A 10543-nucleotide genomic window follows, 5' to 3' on the forward strand; every position below is an offset into this window, starting at 1 on the left:
TATAGCGCTACCAGACGCATGCAGCGCTGAACACCTGACATACAGAGACAGTCCCTGCTCAATAGAGCTTACAATCTAAACATAATACAGACAGACAAGACAATTAAGGGTGAGGGGAAGTACTGGGTGAGAAGGAACAAGGGGAGGCAATTGAGTAGTAGCTAGGAGCCAAAAGCAGTGGTGAAAAGGTGGGTTTTCAGCATAGAATTGAAAACAGGTAGAGATGGAGCTAGGCGTACAGGCTCAGGAAGTCTATTCCAGGCATAAGGTGCCGTGAGGGAAAAGGGACGAAGCCTGGAGTTAGCGGTGGAGGAGAAGGGGGATGACAAGGGAAATTTGTCCAATGAGCGGTGTTCATGGGAAGGAATGTAGGGAAAGATGAGAGTGGAGAGGTAATGGGGGGCTGCAGAATTGATGCATTTAAAGGTCAGTAAAAGAAGTTTGAATTGTATGCGGAAGCGGACAGGGAGCCAGTGAAGTGACTTGAGGAGTGGACTAGTGTGGGTATAACGATTATAAAATAGACTGGAAGAGTGAGTGGCAGTATTTACTTTACTGTCAGTTTTGGTTACTGTATGCATACCATGATTACCTGTAGCTAGCAAAGTATAGTATCCCTCTACTCAATTGAAAATGCATGGGCATGATTTCCTATTCCCGGAGTCTTGTAAGACCAGCAACAGGATGTCCCATTTGTAAGTTCCAGAAACCATTCATGGTTCTGGTATTTTAACAGAGTAAAGGACAGTAGGGAGTGTAAGAACCTTAATTAATCTGAGGGAGGGACTAAGGAGAGACAGATGCTGAGGTATCAGAGTGGGAGAGGTGGGCTAGATGCTGGTTGAGGAGTGGAAGATGTTGGGCATATGCTGAAGGGGGAAGTCAGGGACTCGAGGATTAAGTAAGAAATATTGTCTAGGAATTAAGAAGATTGTGGAAGACCATGGGTAGTCAGGGCTTATGTGACAATTTGGAAGGATATTGGGGAATCTAGGTATAGGAGGACAGAAGGGATTAAGTGATTGGGTGGGAAGTGTAGTGGTGTTTTAGGTGGAATGTTCAGTGTGGGGAAGGGTGAGAAAGGTGGATATGGATGGAGAAATGAAGTAAAGACCAGTTGGAGATTGAGATATATAGAAGTTAGGGAGGGGGTCAGAAACAGTTGAAAGGGAAAGGGGCTGGAGAAGAAGAGACAGAAAAGGGATGGGTCTTTAAAGGGAATAAAAGAGTGTAGAAATATAGGAGGTAAAAAGGGGATGGGAAGGCTGGGTAGACAGTAAGATATATAAGAATGGAATGAAGGCAGCAGAGATAATGAGTGACAGAAAAAGAGCTGGGACAGGTGAGGGAATTAGTGGCAGAGGAAGGTATATAAGGGCTAATAGGGAATGGATTCAGTGAGTGGCAATGAGGGATGAAAATGGGTGAAGGAAGGGAAACAAACTACTGTTAGGGTTCACCAATACCTTTTTGAATCCTACACTAGAGGGGGCAGCAGTGAGTGGGGATTGCTCTTGCTCCACTACACTCGACCACAAGTTGTGCTATTCATTTACCATGGGAGTCACATTTAGGAACCTTTTTATTAAATCTTAGCATACTAACAGAATTAGCATTCACTAAATGCTAAAACGCTCATTTTATACCTATGGACTTCATAGAATTTAGTGTGCACTAAGCCCCTTAGTGACTCTCATGGTAAATTACGCTACAGCAAAATGCCCATCCATCAAAGACATGTGCCTTTCCAAAGTTCCCCAACCCCATTCATACCAATGCCTAATATTAATCAAATAAATGTAATTGTATATTGTTAGATAGATATAGATATCTTTCTAGCTATGCATGGCTCTACCCATCCTGTTTCCACTCACTTTTTAGGTATCTAAATTTGGTGGCCTGGTGCAAGCAAGAAGCTACACTTAGGAGCTTATTTTCAAAGCATATAGATGTCTCAAGATTCCCAAATGGATGTCCATTGCTTGAAATGTACAAATCCGAATCCAAAACTGCAGTATGTCCAAATAGCAAGGAAGCATGCTGTTTGTGTATTTTGGATGGGACTAGGGAGAACCCAAAATCAGAACATCCAGAAGTGATTCCCAAAGTGGAAGAAATGCTTAAAAAGAAGGATGTCCTAAGTTAAACCTGTTTTAGTCACATGTAGGCTACAAAACTATGTTATGATTTAAGCAGCTGACCACTAAAGGGATTAATGCATGACGCTTTAATCCCCCAGTGCTAGGAGAAGCCTAGTGGTTAGTGCAGTGGACAGTGAACCAAGGAGCCCATATTCAAATCCATCTTTAAATCTTTTTTTTTAATTGTGAGCCTTCCAGAAACATAAAAATACCTACTGTATAGAAAGATATAAGCCACCTACAAGCCTGAAGGCTATTGAAGTGGTTTATACATTCAGGTACATTTTCAATGTGCACATCCTTGTCAAGTTCATATTACAGTCCAGAGCCAATGGGCTCAGGAAACCCTACGTAGCAGGCACATTAGCTAGCATTAGTTTCTTCACCAAGGCGGCGGGCATAGACAACCCAATCAAGAAGTTTGTGATTACCAGAATGATGAGAGGCTGGGAAAAAGCTAATATATCAACAGTCACATCTCTTTTGAATGTTGGGGAATGTATGTTTCAATGAGTATGAGGTCCAGCTATTTAAGTATGCCTTCTCTCTGGCTTACCATGGGCCACTATGTAAAAGTGAGCTGGTTCCTAACTCCAAACAGGTCAGCCCTATCATGGGTATGTCAATGTCAGATGTCATCTTCATGGGGAATAAATTAGAGTTATTCATCCAAAAATCCAAGATCGTCAATTGGCAAAAGGAATAATAATATCATCAAACCAGGCAACAGGTGATGTGGAGGGGCATTTTCGAAAGGGACGTCCACATTTTGATTTGGACGTCCTTGCAAAACATCCCGATCCAGGGGCGGGGAAACCCGTATTTTCGAAACAAGATGGACGTCCATATTTTGTTTCGAAAATACCGTCAGGGACGTCCAAATCCTTAAATTTGGTTGTCCTTAGAGATGGACGTCCCTAGACATGGTTGTTTCTGATTTTCAGTGATTTTCAAAACCAAGGACGTCCATCTCAGAAATAACCAAATTCAAGCCATTTGGTTGTGGGAGGAGCCAGCATTTGTAGTGCACTGGTCCCCATGACATGCCAGGACACCAAGCGGACACTCTAGGGGGCACTGCAGTGGACTTCATAAATTGCTTCCAGGAACATAGCTCCCTTATTTTGTGTGCTGAGCCCCCCAAAACCCACTCCCCACAACTGTACACCACTACCATAGCCCTTATGGGTGAAGGGGGGCACCTATATATGGGTACAGTGGGTTTCTGGTGGGTTTTGGATAGTTTGCTGTTTCCTCCACAAATGTAACAGGTGTGGGGGGGGGGGGGCTGGGTCCGCCTGTATGAAGTGCACTTACCCACTAAAACTGCTCCAAGGACCTGCATACTGCTGTCATGGACCTAAGTATGACATATAAGGCTGGCATAGAGGCTGGCATGAAATATTTTGAAAGATGTTTTTTGAGGGCAGGAGGGGGTTAGTGACCCCAGAGGGAGTAAGGGGAGGTCATCCCCGATTCTCTCCGGTGGTCATCTGGTCAGTTCAGGCACATTTTTGTGCATCATCCCGAGACGGGTATGGAGGGGCGAAAGATCCCACCAGTCAACAGATAAGGCTAGAAAAAAGATTATCAAATGGATGTTGAAATTCATGCACAAAATAAAAGGTCATGTGTACAATTTGATATCTAAGTCCTGCTATGGACTATTGGGCTCATTTTCGAAAGAGAAGGACACCCATCTTTCGACATAAATCGGAAGATGGGCGTCCTCACAGGGTCGTCCAAATCGGTATAATTGAAAGCCGATTTGGACGTCCCCAACTACTTTCCGTTGCAGGGACAGCCAAAGTTCAAGAGGGTGTATCGGAGGCATAGCAAAGGCGGGACTTGGGCGTGCCTAACACTTGAACGTCCTCGACCCATTTCGATGACTTTACTTGGTTGTGTTTTTCTTACAACCAAAGCACAAAAAGGTGCCCGAACTGACCAGATGACTACTGGAGAGAATCAGGTATGACCTCCCCTTACTCCCCCAGTGGTCACTAACCCCTTCCCACCCTCAAAAATATCTTTCAAAATATTTTCTGCCAGCCTCAGATGTCATACTCAGGTCCATGACAGCAGTATGCAGGTCCCTGGAGCAGTTTTAGTGGGTAAGTGCACTTCAGGCAGGCGAACCCAGGCCCATTCCCCCCCTACCTGTTACGTTTGTGGAGGAAACAGTGAGCCCTCCAAAACCCACCACAAACCCACTGTACCCACATCTAGGTGCCCCCTTCACCCATAAGGGCTATGGTAGTGGTGTACAGTTGGGGGTAGTGGGTTTTGGGGGGCTCAGCACACAAGGTAAGGGAGCTATGTACCTGGGAGTAATTTATGAAGTCCACTGCAGTTCCCCCTAGGCTGCCCGGTTGGTGTCCTGGCATATCAGGGGGACCAGTGCACTACAATGCTGGCTCCTCCCATAACCAAATGGCTTGCATTTGGTTGTTTCTCAGATGGACGTCCTTGGTTTCGATTATCGCCAAAAATCAGAAACGACCAAGTCTAGGGACGACCAAATCTAGGGACAACCAAATTTAAGGATTTTGACGTCTCTGATGGCATCTTAGTAAAAGGACCACTCAGTTTCTTAAAGAGAAAGCTGAATCATATATGAAGTACGTTGTAGTCGATACAGAAAACAGCAATGTAATAAAGTGGTCTACACAGGACTTTTTTTGAGGGGATACTTGGGGGTACCGAGTACCGGCTCCTTTTTCATTGTCTGCTAAAATTGACTTATGGTCCCCAAGTTATAGTAAAAGAGTTCAGGCTCTACACACCAATTCTGCCTTTTCATAGATTCTGTGACTGGTTGCAGGGGGCCTGGCTATTGTGGGGTGTGTCCCTCAATGATCACCCCACCCCTGAAGGGTGGTTTGGGATTTGAGTACCTGCACCTCTTTTGCTAGAAAACACGCACTGGGTCTACAAAACATATGACATAATAGTTAAATCATATGGAAAGTATGTTTTAGTAAATAAAACATCAATAAAAAAATATATCATCTAACCATTGTGATTAAACAAGCAATGAGAGACTGCAGTTAAACAATCTTGAAGAAGGCTAATATCAGAAGAAACAGAAGTGAGGAAAATAAGTTGGACATTGTCTGCATAGAAGGAAAATTTGATATCAGGAGGTTAAGAGTTAAAAGCAACCTCAAACAGTGGACTTTTAGCCTAGATTTGAATAGGGCCAGAGACAGAGCAAGACATAATGATTCAGGAAATCTTCCCTAGGCATAGGTTGCAGCAAGATAAAAGGAAGTTGGCAGTAGGGGAGAAGGACACAGATGAGGTGATAATCAGTAAGCCTCCTATGCATAGATAAAAACAAGATCCTCTCACATAGGGGTCATTTTACTAAGCTGCATAAGTGTCAGGCTTATTTTCGAAAATGATCACCGGCTATCTTTCGACATAAATCGGGAGATGGCGGGAGATCTCTGAAAAGCGGCCAAATCGGTATAATCAAAATCCTCTTTTTTGAGAGCATCGCTGCTTTCCCGTCGCCTCGCCGGCAAAACTTCAAGGGGGCGTGTTGGCGGCGTAGCGAAGGTGGGACATGGGCGTGGCTACCAGATGGACGGCTTTCACGGATAATGGGAAAAAAAAGCGGTGTTAAGCAGTATTTCGCCGGGTTTACTTAGTCCTTTATTTTCACGACCAAGCCTCAAAAAGGTGCCCCAACTCACCAGATGACCACCGGAAGGAATCAAGGATGACCTCCCCGTACTCCCCCAGTGGTCACCAACCCCCTCCCACACTAAAAAAACACAATTATAAACATATTTTGCCAGCCTCTATGCCAGCCTCAAATGCTGTACCCACCTCCATGACAGCAGAATGTGTTCTATCCTCTGACAGCCTTTCCCTGGTTGTGATGTGGCTCTCGGGTGAGTGTGACACCTTTTCTGTTAGGTGCACTGCAGAGTCACATCAGCAATGCACTGTGATGGGTGTATGGTAGTGGGCTCTACTCCCATGGTGCTTTTCCCCCTGCTAACTGGGTCAGAGTGTGCCCTGTTTTGTTTCCGGTAGTCCATGAGGTACTGGCCATTTTCGTAAGCCAGTTTTAGATCCCTTTCATGTGTTACCCACGTTAGAGAACTTAGTTCTTACCTTGAATGTTGCTGAAAGAGGGCATTGTACACCATTCTGCCAGCGCTGACCTACTGCTAATCTCAGTACCAGGGAGACTCGTTGTCAGTGGGGCACAACCTCTGATCTGCAGTTAACTGTGAGTAAATGTGCTTATTCAAATAAAGGACTTTTTCAAAGAGATTAGTCTTCAGGTGTCAACTGGTGTGCCAAGGTTATACAGCAGCAACAAGTCCTATAGGCCTGCGTGTATGCAGGTCCCTGGAGCACTTCTAGTGGGTACCGCAGTGCACTTAAGGCAGGCGGACCCAGACCCATCCCCCCTACCTGTAACACTTATGCTGGTAATGGGAGCCCTCCAAAACCCACTGTACCCACATGTAGTTGCCCCCTTCACCCCTAAGAGCTACGGTAGTGTTGTATATTTGTGGGTAGTGGGTTTGGGGGGGGTGGGGGGCTCAGCACCCAAAGTAAGGAAGCTATGCATGTAGGAGCTTTTTCTGAAGTCCACCGCACTGACCCCTAGGGTGTCCTGTCATGTCAGAGGGACCAGTGCACTACAAATGTTGGCTCCTTCCATGACCAAATGCCTTGGATGTCGCCGGGTTGGAGATCGCCGGCATTTTTTTCCAACAAAACAAAAACAGCCATCTCAAACCTGGTGAACTCTGGCATTTGCCCGGGCTAAACCGTATTATCGACAAAAAAGTTGGCCGGCCATCTTTTTTGATAATACAGTTCCGGCCAGCTGTAGCACCACCGCCAAAATAGATGGCCGGCCATCTGTTTGGCCGGCACTGTTCGATTATGCCCCTCCACGCGTTGCCAATGAGCGCCAAAATGGAGTTACCACCCGACTACCGCATGGCTCATGCGGTAATTTCATTTTTGGCGTTCATCCAATACATGCATCTGAAAAATATTTTTTATTTTTGAGTGCAGGTAACGGACGCATGCCAAGTGGCATTTGGCACATGTAGGTTATTACCACCTGGTTACTGTGTGAGTCTTTACTGCTAGGTCAATGGCTGGCGGTAAGGTCTCCCACCCAAAATGGACGTGCCACAATTTTTATTTTGCCGCACGTCTATTTTCAGTAAAAATTTTAAAAAGGCCTTTTTTACAGGCACACTAAAAAAATTTTCAACGTGTGCCCAAAACCCACGCTTACACTACCTTAAGCCATTTTTCAGTGTGCCTTTGTAAAAGGACCCCATTGTTTGTAAAAACCCTTGACATATATCTCCCCTGGATTTTCAGCACTGACATAAACCTATTCTTGATATGTGGTTTGAGACCATTTGCATTTTTGAAGACAGGTGAAGTCCAAGTTGTTTCAATAACCATTAGCTGAGCTACCGAATGGAACTAAGTATTGGTGTATATGGCAGTAGGGTTTTATTGGAGGTAAATAGGTGATTAATGTGTTACTGAGTAATCTTGGTTTTATATGTGTGGTTGTTATTTGTTTTATATGTTGTAAGCTAACACACGCTTTGTACTAATAGCAGTTAATAAATATGAAATAAAATAAATAAATAATAGGCATTGCTCCCCAATGGCAAAATATAGTCCAAGGTCTACCTAGCTTCCACCCATTCCTCTGAAACATACTTTTACCATTCTGAAAGAGCTGGATCTTCATAGGCAGGAGAGTTTAGAGCCTTTCTGTCCACCTACTTATACCAACAAATGACACTGTTAGGTGCAATTCATTATTATCCCTGTTGCCATGGAAATTCAGCCTCTTCTGAATGTTAAGGTGTATTTCTGGAGGAGTGGGTTAGGGGGTTGTTTTGGCATTGGATTATGTTTGATGCTTATTGAGAGATTCATTCCTTGACAGAGGAGGGGAATTCATGCCAATGTGGGGTCCTTTCTATCTGAGTGGATTGCTAACTATGCAGGAAGATGCCACTTCAGGGGTTTACTTAACATGCTAAATGGTTTACTATAAAAAACAAATCCTCCTCATGCAGGAAATTTTGTTTTTTTTGGTTTTTTTTTAATTGTAAACCACCGTCACCAGTATTGGATCTATTTGTGGTATATCAAGTATGCAAAATAAATGAATAAATAATGGAAGAGTTCTGATTGAGTAGAAGGCAACAAACAGTAGTGGTCAATGGAGTTTGCTCAGAGGAAGGGGATGTAAACCAGTGGTGTGCCACAAGGACTGGTTCTTCATTTGACTCTTTTTAACATTTTTGTAAGTGATATTGCAGAAGGGCTGTCTGGTAAGGTTTGCCTTTTTGCGGATAATACCAAAAACTGCAATAGGGTAGATAACCCTAATGGTGTGGATAGCACGAGGTGGGATCCAGTGAAATTTGAAGAATGGTCCAGAATTTGGAAGCTAAGATGTAATGCTAAAAAATGCAGGATCATGCATTGGGCTACCAAACCCTGAGGGAGAGGTACAGTATATGCACAACAGAAGTGTGGAACTGGATATAAACTGGATGCAGCTGGTCCAAAGGAATAATTTAAGAAAACACTTCTTTATAGAGAAGGTGGTGGATGTGTGGAATGGCCTCCCAGTGGAGGTGGTGGAGAAGAAGACTATGTGAATTCAAGAATGTGTGGGACACACACATAGGATTTCTAAAAGAGAGAAAAGTATAATGGACTGTGTGGATGGGTAGATAAGCTATATGGTCTTGATATACCATCATTTCCTATGTTTCTGTGTTTGCCTATCAGAGGTTGATGGAGCTTTAGAGAGTTGGTTAACCAAGAGGTTCTCTTCTCCACCGAATGCCATCTCCTAAAAATTCACTTCTTGCATCTGAGGGTCCTTGAAAGCTCATATCTCAATATATTGATTACTCTATAAGGTCTACACAGCATCACAGAGGCACTTTAGGTCTGCAGTGCTTACAGCAGCAAAAAACAGCAGATCCAGAAATCAAGTCCAAACAAAGTCTTTATAATAGAACTCATCGTGGTCCACGATTTGTCACAGGGGTACAAAGATAAAATTTTAAAAATGAAATAAACATGAATCGCAAAGACCACTTCTTTTTTTCTTTTTCTTTTTATGGTTGATATGTGTCTTATATAAAGGATTTTTTAAATTATGACGTGTATTTTATATATGGTCATGTGATATTTTAAAAGTCTATAGGTTGTAAATAAGCATAACTATATTATCTGGTTCCCTCGCTCTTTGCATGGTTTATGATTTGGAGAATGTAAATGTGATGTATGTATTGTACCCCTGAAGCAGTCTCTGTGCAGGCGAAACATGGGTTATGTCAGGTTCTATTATAATAAAGACTTTGGTCTTGATTTCTGGATCTGCTGGTTTTTGCTGCTGTTACTCTATAAGGTGCCAGCTGCATGCTCATGCTCTTGTCCCCCATTGTACTGTGCCCTTGAGAAAGTATTTTGTGTAGTGTGCTGTGTCCTGTTTGTGGTTAGATAACTGGGTTGACAACCAGGAAAACCAGGGTCCAAACCCCACTGCTGGTCCTTGTGATTCTATTAAGTCACTTAACCCTCCATTGCTTCAAGTACAAAATTAGATTTCAGGCTCTGTAGGGACAAGGAAATACCTAGAATGCCTGAATTTTACTCACCTTGAACTACTATGGAAAAGCCATGAGCTAAATCTAAATAAGTAAATTAAAATATATAAATTTTACCAGGTGAACTTTTTCACAAAGCTCCTGGGCATGTTTTTCAATAAAATATTATTGTAGATTGAGTTGTACCAATTATTTGTGCAATACGCTTTATGAATTTTTTTTATTGAATTTTGAATTTCAATCACAAACTGTTGTGATAAGAAGAAAAACAACAGAAAAAATAAATGCACGGGAAATTCACTTTTCCATCATAAAATAATTATTTTCAACCAAACCAAAAGAAAATTAGATCCAAGACATCAGAAAACTATCAGAAAAGAAAAATACGATAATATAGAACACTGACCTTATACCCACTCATACAGTTTATTAATCCCCTGGAACAAAGCCTGGACATTCAATTCTTCCCTAGCCTGAACAAAATCAGTCAACATATTAGGATCAAAAAAGAAATAACTCTTGTCCTCATAAACTATTAAACAATTACAAGGAAAACATAACAAAAAAGTGGCATCCAGGGCCAGGGCCCTAGGTTTAAAAGTCAGAAAGTCCTGGTGCTACTTCTGAGAATTCTTAGCTAAATCAAGATATATACAAATTTTCAACCTCCAAAACAGGTCTTCGATGCAACAAAATTAAAGACAAAAAATGTTGTTATAGTCAAACTCAAGAGCAAATGTAACAACCAAAGCTATTTTCTGGGTG

At 42.7% G+C, this 10543-nt stretch overlaps 1 long non-coding RNA gene across 1 annotated transcript; it reads left to right on the forward strand.

Moving 5' to 3' along the window:
* The first annotated feature begins 2250 nt into the window (after positions 1–2250).
* Positions 2251–9778, forward strand: LOC115460763. The gene is made up of 3 exons (XR_003940558.1): positions 2251–2267; positions 6997–6998; positions 9701–9778. It is a non-coding gene; the product is annotated as an uncharacterized LOC115460763 (long non-coding RNA).
* Positions 9779–10543: the final 765 nt, after the last annotated feature.

This window comes from Microcaecilia unicolor, chromosome 1 (genome assembly GCF_901765095.1).
Source record: "Microcaecilia unicolor chromosome 1, aMicUni1.1, whole genome shotgun sequence".
Lineage (NCBI taxonomy): Eukaryota > Metazoa > Chordata > Amphibia > Gymnophiona > Siphonopidae > Microcaecilia > Microcaecilia unicolor.